We start from the raw sequence: 10,582 nt of genomic DNA on the forward strand, positions 1-10,582 counted from the left end.
GATTCTTTGTGTTGTTCTTGTGGCAGTGAGTATGAAAATTATACCCACTGGTGCTCATGCATAGGCACTAGTCTCCTTTGAGGAGAGTGGGTGAGCATGAGAATATGCCAATGGAGCAGAACAAGTCTCCCTTCTGGTAAAAGAGAGGAGATTTACCACGTCCATCTTGGGTGTCACCCTGGGCACTCCCTTAACCTTAAACACTGTGCAGAACTCCTTGACCGCACCCAGCATTATTCACCTCTGGGTATTAATTGAGAGAACAGACACTCTCCTAAGCCAAGGAAGCACAGTCCAAGATAAAAGACACGACAGAGGGAAAAAATAAATATAACTACAAATGCCTAATAATAAATGAAACAATTCAAGAAATAAGAATATGGAAGACAACACAATGATCCCAAAAGAACAAAACTTTTCAATAATAGAATATGATGGAGAGATTGAAGAAATGCCAGAAATGGAATTCAAAAAATTGATCATAGTATTATAAGTAATGAAAACCAAATTCATGAACTAAAGAACTTTGTAAGAGGAAGGTGTCAGGTCATAGCAGGTGGAACCACTGCCTGCAGTGCTGGCATCCCATACCAGTGCCAGAAGGTGTCCTGGATGCTCCTCTTCTGATCCAGCTCTCTGTTGTAGCCTAGGAAAGTTTTGGAAGATGGCCCAACACCTTGGGACACTGCACCTGCATGGGGGACCTGGAGGAGAATCCTGGCCCCTGTCTTTGGATAGGTGCAGCTCCATCCCTTCTGGCTAACTGCAGAGTAAGCAAGCAGATTGAAGGCTCTCTTTCTATCTCTCTCTCTGCCTTTTCTTCTCTGTGTAACTCTTTCAAATTAATAAATCATTTAAAAAAAGAAATTAGTACATGACAAAAAAGAAACGTTTCCCAGTGAAATTGAGATGTTAAAGTGAAAACAAAATGAAATATTAGATATGAAAAATTCAACTGAACAAATAAAAAATGCAGTAGAAAGTCTTAAGAACAGACTCGATGAGGAGGAAGAAAGAATATAAGAGTTGGAAGACAAATCTCTGGAAATTTAAGACAGCTCCAAAAAAAAAAAAAAGAAGAAGAAGAAGAAGAAGAAGAAGTTAGAAAGCTAAAAGCAGTATCAGAGATTTATGTGATATTATCAAATGACCCAAGATACGTGGCTTTACAAATTTCTGAAGGTGTGAAAAGAGAAAAAGGATTAGAAGGTTTATTTAGTAAAATAATTACAGAAAAAAAATCCATAATTTGGAGAAAGGAAGGGATGTCCAAGTACAGCAAGCACACAGAACTCCTAATGGATATGACCAGAAACGATCTTCACCATGACACATTGTAGTCAAACTCTCCACAATAAAACATAAAGATTGTAAAATGTGCACCAGAGAAACAACAGTACACTTTCAGAGGATCTCCAATTAGACTCACAGCAGACTTCTCATCAGAAAACCCACAGCCTAGAAAAGAATGGCAAGATATATTCCAAATCTAAAGTGAAAAAAACTGTCAACCTAGAATACTATATACTGCTAAGCTTTCATTTATGAATGAAGGTGAAATAAAGACCTTCCATAACAAACAGAAATCAAGAGTTTGTCACCACTCCTCCAGCCATACAAAAGATGCTTTAGAATGTGCTACACACAGAAACATAGTCATCACTACAAAAGAAGGTGAAACCAGAAAATCTCCCAAAGTTTACAAGAAATCCAAAGTAAACAACAGTAATATTTATGTAAAAATGGCAGGGCCAATATGTTACTTATCAATAGTCACCCTGAATGTAAATGGCCTCAACTCTCCAGTGAAAAGATACAGACTGGCTGAATGGATTAAAAAACAAAATCCATCTACTTGCTGCCTACAAGAAGTGCATCCCCCAAAGATAAACCCAGACTGAAAGTGAACGGATGAAAAAAGTTATTCCATGCTGACAGAAACCAAAACAGAGCTGGAATAGCCATCCTAATATCAGACAAAATAGAATTTAACACAAAAACTGTTTAAAAAAAAAGAAAGTATCAATTCAACAGGAAGATGTGGCTAGTGTTATTGTATATGCACCTAATTAAGGGTTATTTGCTATTTAAAAGAAATGTTAATGGGTCTAAAGGGAGACATAAACTTCAAAACAGTAGTAATGGGGGACTTCAATACTATATTTTCAGCAATGGACAGATCAACCAGACAGAAAATCAGAAAACAACAGAGTTAATTTTTATATAGACCAAATGGACCTAACAGATATCTACAGAACTTTTCATTCTACAGATGCAGAATATACATTCACATCAGTAGTGCATGAAATATTCTTAATGATAGATCAGATACTAGGCTACAAAGCAAACCTCAGGAAATTAAAAAAAATGAAATCATACTATGCTTCTTCTCTAAAGACAATGGAATGAACTTGGAAATCAGCAACTCAAGAATCTCTAGAACATATGCAAACACTTGTATACTGAACAATATGCTCCTGAATGAATAGTGGGTCACTGAAGAAATAAAAAAAATAAAAAAAATTCTGGAATGAATGAAGATTATGGGGAGCAACTCGGACTAGACTAAGTTACTGGAATTAAGACTTATTCTATGCATCTGCTCTCCCACAATATGGCGCTGAGAAGGGAGTAAACAACTTCTATGCAGCTGCCTCTCGCCAACTTGAATGATGACCTGCAGGAGCTGATCCTGCTCCTGATTGGAGGAGAGCAGCGTACTCGGCATGTGGGTAGCAGAGTTGGGATTGGTGGAAGATACCAATACAATACATCAATACAATACAATACATCAAAACTTAGGGGATATAGCAAAAACAGTGTTAAGAGGAAAGTTTATAGTAGCTGGTAACTACATGGAGAAATTGGAAAGGCACCAAATAAATGAGCTATCAGTGCATCTTAAGGTCCTAGATAAACAACAGCAAACCAAACCCAAAACTAGTAGGAGAAAGGAAATACTTAAAACTAGAGAAGAACTGAACAAAATTGAAACCAAAAAAAGAATACAAAATATCAGCAAAATGAAAAGTAGACTTTTTGAAAAAATAAACAAATTGATGTGCCATTGGCCTAAGTAACCAAAAAGGAGGAAGAAAACCAAGAAATAAAAGTAGAGTTGAAAAAGGAAATATAATAACAGATACCCCCCCCAAAAAAAAGAATCATCAGAAATTACCACAAAGAGCAGTATGCAAAAAAATAGGGAAACATAGAAGAAATGATTAGATTTCTGGACTCATACAATTACCTAAATTTAGCACACAGAAAACCTAAACTGGCCAATAGATAGAAACTGAATCAATAATAAAGACAATCCCAGCAAAGAAAAGTACAGGACTGGATGGCTTCACTGCTAAATTCTACCAGACATTTAACGAAGAACTAAATACAATTCTTCTCAATCTATTCAAAACAATTGAAAGAGAGGGAATCCTCTCCAACTCCTTCTATGAAGCCAGCATCACCTCATTCTTTAAACCTGAAAAAAATACAACAGAGAAACATTGATATAAAAATCAACAAAATACTAGTCAATTGAATCCAACAACACATCAGAAAGATCATTTTTCCAGAACAAGTGGGATTTATCTCACATATGCAGAGATGGTTCAATATATGCAAATCAATGTGATACCTTGCATTCACAAACTGAAAAACAAAAACCATATGATTAGCAAATAGATGATTTCAAAGCTCTCTATGATGAGAATTACAAATCATTAAAGAATGAATAGAAGAAGACACAATAAATCCAAAATGGTCCCTGTTCATGGATTAGAAGAATCAATATCATCTAAATGACCATACTGCCAAAAGCAATTTACACATTTGATGCTATGCCAATAAAAAATACCAAGGACATTCTTCTTAGACATAGAGAAAATGATACTGAAATCCAGATGGAAACACAACAGACCTCAATAGCTAAAGGAATCTTATACAATAAAAACAAAGCCAGAGGCATCACAATTCCAGATTTCACAATTTACTGCCAGACATGTATCATCAAAACATCCAGGTACTGCAGGAAAACAGATGGGCAGACCAATAAACAGAATAGAAATTACAGAAATAAATCCATATATCTACAACCAATTTATCTTTGACAAAAGAGTGAAAATCAACCCCTGGAGTCTCTTCAACTGGCATAGACAAAGAGTTCTTGGAAAAGACCCCAGATGCCCAGTGAATCAAAGGCAAAATTGGTAATTGAGATTATATCAATGAGAGAAGATTCTGCACTGCAAAAGAAACACTCAGCAAAGTGAAGAGGCCACCACAGAATGGGAGAAATCATTTACAAACTATACCACTGATAAAGGATTAATAACCATAGTATATAAAGAACTCAAGAAACTGAGCAACAATAAAAGAAACAATCCAGTTAAGAGATAGGCAAAGGACTTAAACAGTTAATTTTCAAAACAAGAAATCCAAATGTGTCAACAGACACATGAAAAAATGATCAGGATCACTATCTATCATGGAAACACAAATCAAAACCATATTGAAGTTTCACTTCACATCCATTTGAATGGCTTTCATACATAAGTCAACAAACAATAAATCCTGGTGAGAATGTATGTAAAAAGGTACCCCAATTCACTGATGTTACAGCAACATTGGAAGACAGTATGGTGATACTTCAGAAACCTGAATATAGATCTACCATGTAACCCAGCCATTCTGCTCCTGGGATTTTGACCAATGGAATTAAAAGTTGCATATGCAAGAGTTATCTGTACCCTATGTTTATTGCAGCTCAATTCACAACACCTAGGATATCTAATCAATCCAAATGTCCATCAACTGAAGACAAGTTAAATTATGGGGTATGCACACCATGGAATACTACACAGCAGTAAAAAAAAAAAGAAAACCTATCAGTTGGAAAAAAAGGATGTAACAGGACAACATCTTCCTTAGTGAAAAAAGCCAGGCCACAAAAGTTAAATATGGTCTCTATTATCAGCGATAACTAAGAAAACACCTAAATAGTAATCTATAGAAGTGGAATTAACATTTTGAGATTTCACAACTTTGAAAAACACTTGTCTTGACTGTTGAGAAAAGTTTTTTTCATGTACTTTGTGGAACTCTTAGTATACTTCATTGAATGTGTATAAAGTTAATTGAAAATAGTTCTTAGGCCGGCGCCGCGGCTCACTAGGCTAATCCTCCGCCTAGCGGCGCTGGCACACCGGGTTCTAGTCCCGGTTGGGGCGCCGGATTCTGTCCCGGTTGCCCCTCTTCCAGGCCAGCTCTCTGCTGTGGCCAGGGAGTGCAGTGGAGGATGGCCCAGGTGCTTGGGCCCTGCACCCCATGGGAGACCAGGAAAAGCACCTGGCTCCTGGCTCCTGCCATCGGATCAGCGCGGTGCGCTGGCTGCAGCGCGCTGCCCGCGGCGGCCATTGGAGGGTGAACCAACGGCAAAGGAAGACCTTTCTCTCTGTCTCTCTCACTGTCCACTCTGCCTGTTAAAAAAAAAAAAAGAAAATAGTTCTTAGTAAAAATAAGACTGGGAGTAGAAGAAGGTGGAGGAAGAAGAGTGGGAGTGTGAGGAAAAATCACTATATTCCTAAAGTATTTACAAATAAATGAATAAATTGTTAATTCCAAAAAATGATAAAAGTTGAAGGTCTGACATTTCCTTAATCCAAAATAAAAATAACCAAAAAGTATCATATTAGCAATAAAACAGATACACAGACCAAAGGAGTTGAATACAGAGAGACTAAGAGTGGGCATTTGGCCTCTCAGTTAAGATGCTTGCATCCCATATTCCAGTGTTTTCATTCAATTCTCAGCTCTGGCTCCTGACTCCAGCTTCCTGTCAATGCAGAATATGGGAGAAAGTGGTGATGGGACAAGTAATTGGGGTCTTTGCCACCCACAAGGAAGCCAGGATTATGTTTGTGGATTCTGGCATCTGGCTCTGGTTCCAGTTCCATCTCAGACCTGGTCATTGAGATGAGAGTAGCATTCATTCCATCATTCTCCCTTTTTTTCTCTCTCCCTATGCCTCTCAAATTAAAAAAAATATATTAATACTAAGGACAATCATTTAATATAATAAGCTATGCTAATAAAAGAAAATCAATCTTTGATAAATTCATTGATAGAGAAAAAGCTGACTAAATTCAGCTTATGATTTAAACCCTAAACAAACTGAATTGAAGAGAATCTCGCCACAGGAAGGGCGCCTATGTAAAATCAATAGTAAATTCCTTCAAAATGTGAATGAGGCATAGATATTTTAACACTTCTATACAGCAATGTAATCGATGATTGTGCTAAAGAAATCATACACACACAAGGAAAAACTCCAGATTGCATACAAAAGAGCAAACATGCCTTGTAACATCTAAGACATATTTGCAAGCAAGAGACATTCTGAGGTATTCACTAAAATCCCAAAGTAAAACTCAGTGATGTTCAGAATATAAAATAAAGATATAAGCATGAATCGTATTTCTATACAGTAGCAATGAGAATCATGAAAATACAATTAGCATTAGCATTCAATGTAGCATCAAAGTGAAAATATTACTAAGAAATTTAAAAAATTGGATTTTATACTAGAAAAGAAAAATATAAGAGCACGCAATTTTTAAAACACAGCAGTGATTTCAGTAAGACATTTTAATTTTAATACAGAAAAAATATGGTTGCTATTAGTCATTGAAAATGAAATCAAATCTTGGGAAATATATCAATTCATATATAGTAAAATGATTCAGCCATAGACAAATGTTGCCAGGGACAGGAAGAGCATGGAACCCTCATAAAATTCCAGTGCAGCCATTATGGACAATCATTTGGCAGTTTCTCAGCATGTTCTACATGGGACTGTTTATTGCCTCAGTAGTTTATCTCCCAGGCATGCCACCAAAAGATACAAAATCCACACACCAATAAAGGTTCACTGCAGCAATATTCATGAAAGCAACCCAAATATTAATATGTAAGAAAAACAGCATGCTGTATATCTTTTGTAATGGCATACTATTTGGCAATACAAATCAATTAAGAAATGAACGACCACAAAAATAATGAAAGTCAACATATTTTAAGAAACAGAGGAAATCAGAAGCAAAACCCCACACATTGTAGCATATCCAAAAGAATGGCTGACCTCTGGAGACTGAGTTTAGATTAATGCCTGTCTGGGGCTACTGGTGGATGAGGAGTTATTGTAAATAATATGAAAAATTTGGTGATAAATGAAAATGCATTTATATTAGACTGTGCTTATGATTATAGAACTCCAAAAATATGACAAAGCATGGAATACTCACTTGAAACATCATGGCTGGGCAGAGAGGCTCCTGACTTTGGGCTTCATAGAAGAAACTGAAGACAAACATGACAAGGTTTCACATATTATGCTCATTTTGGTTCAAATATATTTAAGACCATAAACACAAGGGGTTCTTATCATCAGTGGACAATGTTTAGTATGAAAGAAGTGTGCATTTAAGAAATTTTTGCACCAAAATTAACATTTAATTCCATATTTCTTATTTGATCTTGCAGACAGCTCCCAACACATCTTCCGTAGTGCAGGCTCCGCGCCCTGCAGGCGCTGGGAGAGGAGCTGGGCCTCCAGGTCGTGGTCCAGAGGGCCACTCCGCTCCTGCAGGGTCACCCATGACTGTGTCCTGTTGCGGCCCCCACCTGACTTGTCCCCGTTGCTCCACTTGTGCCCGCGGAAGACGCCAGGGTGGCAGGAACCCAGCAGGCCGGGTTGTTGGCGCTCACTTCCGCAGCGCCGACACCCACTGGCTCAGCTCATTCACACACTTGCACTGCAGGTGGGCGGTCTGGGGCCCGCCCGCGTCCTCCGTGTAGATGACCCGCATGACGAGGGAGCTGCAGAAGCTCTTCTCCACCTTTTCGGCCACCTGGATGTGGGCCAGCTTGAGGAGGGCGCTGTTCCTGGAGCCGGGCGTCTGGGAGAAGCTGAGGGCCTCGGTGGTGAGGGAGAAGCAGAGCTTCCTGAAGGAGGTGGCCAGGGGATCCTTGGCCTTGGTCCTGTGGACGAAAAGCGGCCCCTCCTTCACCGGCAGCACCTGCAAGCTCAGAGAAGGCTGCAGGTGCAGCTCCGCCTCCTCCTCCTCAATGTCCAAGAGCTTGGTGATGAAGTCCTTCAGCGGCCCCACGCCCGGCACACTGTGGGCTGCAGAGGCTCCATCCACGCCTCCTTGGCCCTGGGCACCATCGTGTCCGTGTTGCCCGCGTTCTGAATGGCTTGGGACAGCAGGAGCAGGGTACGACTGGTTCGGGCGTTCGCGTGCCGCTCCCGCAGGGAGAAGAGCTTGGGCGACATGATGGCCGGAGAGAAGAAGCGCGGACACACGAAGCCGGGGATGGCGAGGAGCCGCACGTTCTTACGCTGGGCGTTGGGGAAGAGCGGGTGGAAGGTGGCGCGGACCACGGCGGGGCATGCGCGAACCCAGCGACAGCTTGCGCTCAGCAGCGCCCTCAGGTGGGCGCGCAGCGTTTGTACACTCTGCTCCAGCACCTCAGCCTAGGTCTGCAGGCAGAGCAGCCCAGAGCACCATAGGTCCTTAACTTCCACCTTGCTGTTGCCCAGCTCCACGTACTTCTCTTCAAACACCCAGTCAAGGATGGGGCCCAGCACGCCTTGCAGATTCCACACCCTGCCACCTTCAGAAAAGACTCTGTAGAGTTGGAGGCCAGAGAGTTGCTGCAAAAGAGCAGTTGGCCTCGCTGTTGCAGCCCAGCTCCAGCTGGAACAGCAGGTCCAGGCATTCCATATATTGTAATTCCATATATTGCAATTCCATATACACTTAAAGAAATACTTCAATTTTCTTATTGAAACAATTTAAAAGATGTATTTAGCAACAATTTAAGGTAAAGCACTACCTCCTAAGTGCTCTACTTAGCGATTTTATGTACAGTAATACTCTACAAGTGGGATTAACTTCAAAAGAAACATGTAGGAACAAGGAAAATACACTACTACTAGTAAATAATTAACTTTACGTCAAATCTTCTAACAAAGCAAAAGAGAAAAGACAGTGTTACTTTTATTATATGCAGGGATAAATAAACCAGGTTTGATTGTCATTGCTATTTTCAAGATTCTGTGTCACTAAAATCCATATTAAAAGGGGTCACTATGAGAGAAACCCTTAGTATTGATGACAATAGATTTTTCAGCACATAATACACAATTACAAAGTGTTGTATTAAGCATTGTTCATGTGTTAAAGCATTGTTAATCCTCACAGTTCTGTGAGGTAGGTAACATATTAGGCGTCTTGTAAAGGAAGTAACTAAGTACAAGAAGGTCAAGTGATTTGCCTAAACTCATACAGCCCACCCACAGCAGACCCCAAATTCAAATCCAGGAATTCTGGCCAGAAGACAAGTTGTGATATGTACAGTAGATTTTACTTTTAAAAATAGTTTTAGGCCAGCGACACGGATTACTAGGCTAATCCTCCACCTGTGGCGCCAGCACTCCGGGTTCTATTCTCGATTGCTCCTCTTCCAGTCCAGCTCTCTGCTGTGGCCTGGGAAGGCAGTGGAGGATGGCCCAAGTGCTTGGACCCTGCACCTATATGGGAGACTGGAAGGAAGCACCTGCCTCCTGGCTTCAGATTGGTGTAGCATGCTGGCCGTGGCGGCCACTTGGGGAGTGAACCAATGGAAAAGGAAGACCTTTCTCTCTGTCTCTCTTTCTCTCTCTAACGCTGTCAAAAAAAGTAGATTTTTACTTTTAAGGGTTTTAAGCAGAAAGAGTATATAAGGGACAGGTATGAGGAAGAATAACATTAGTAACATTTTGGCTTGTTAGGATTTAAATACACAATAGATACCCAAAGAGAGATCTCAAGTAGGAGTGTGATATACTAATCTGAAATGAAGGAGGGTTCCTGGACTAGAGATACAAATTTGGAAGTCATTAGTACATACAAGGTGGTAAAAGTCATTAGAAAGAATATCAAAGTTGAGCTCTAGAAAAATTCCTTTTAAAAAGAGGGAAATGAGAACAAAAGAAATAGACTATGATGAATACACTAAAAAAGCAATAGAAAACTAGATAAATGAGTGATAGTTTTAATGCTTATTTCAGAATATTTATGATTAAGGCCAGCATTTGTCATTTTTGATTTTGGGATGATAGCCTTCTAACTAGGCTGCGGTAACATCTCATCGTGATTTTTATTCGCATTTCCCTGAATTTTTTTCATCTGTCTGTTGGCCATTTGTATTTCACCCTTTGAAAAATGCTTCTTCATGCCATTTATCCATTTTTTAACTGGAGTGTTTTGTTGTTAAATTTCTTAAGTTCCCTATATATTCTGGATTTTAATCTTTCATTGGATGCATATTTTGCAAATATTTTCTCCCATTATGTTGATTACCTCTTCACTTTGTTAATTATTTCATTTTTTGCAAGCAACTTCTTGTTTGATGTAATCACATTTGTCTATTTGTTTTTGTTTTATTACTATGCTTCTGGGATCTTACCCAAGAATTCTTTGCCTAGGCCAATATATTGTAGACTTTCCTCTACATTTTTCTCTAATAATGTGATGGTTTG

The 10,582-nt window shown here is 39.4% G+C and overlaps 1 pseudogene; it reads right to left on the minus strand.

Annotated features, from left to right (window-relative positions):
• Nucleotides 1–7,144: 7,144 nt before the first annotated feature.
• Nucleotides 7,145–8,813, minus strand: LOC149127510 (ras GTPase-activating protein 4B pseudogene; annotated as a pseudogene).
• Between the last annotated feature and the right edge of the window lie 1,769 nt (nucleotides 8,814–10,582).

This window comes from Oryctolagus cuniculus, chromosome 3 (assembly GCF_051225735.1).
Source record: "Oryctolagus cuniculus isolate XC-2025 breed Fujian yellow rabbit chromosome 3, ASM5122573v1, whole genome shotgun sequence".
Classification (NCBI taxonomy): Eukaryota; Metazoa; Chordata; class Mammalia; order Lagomorpha; family Leporidae; genus Oryctolagus; species Oryctolagus cuniculus.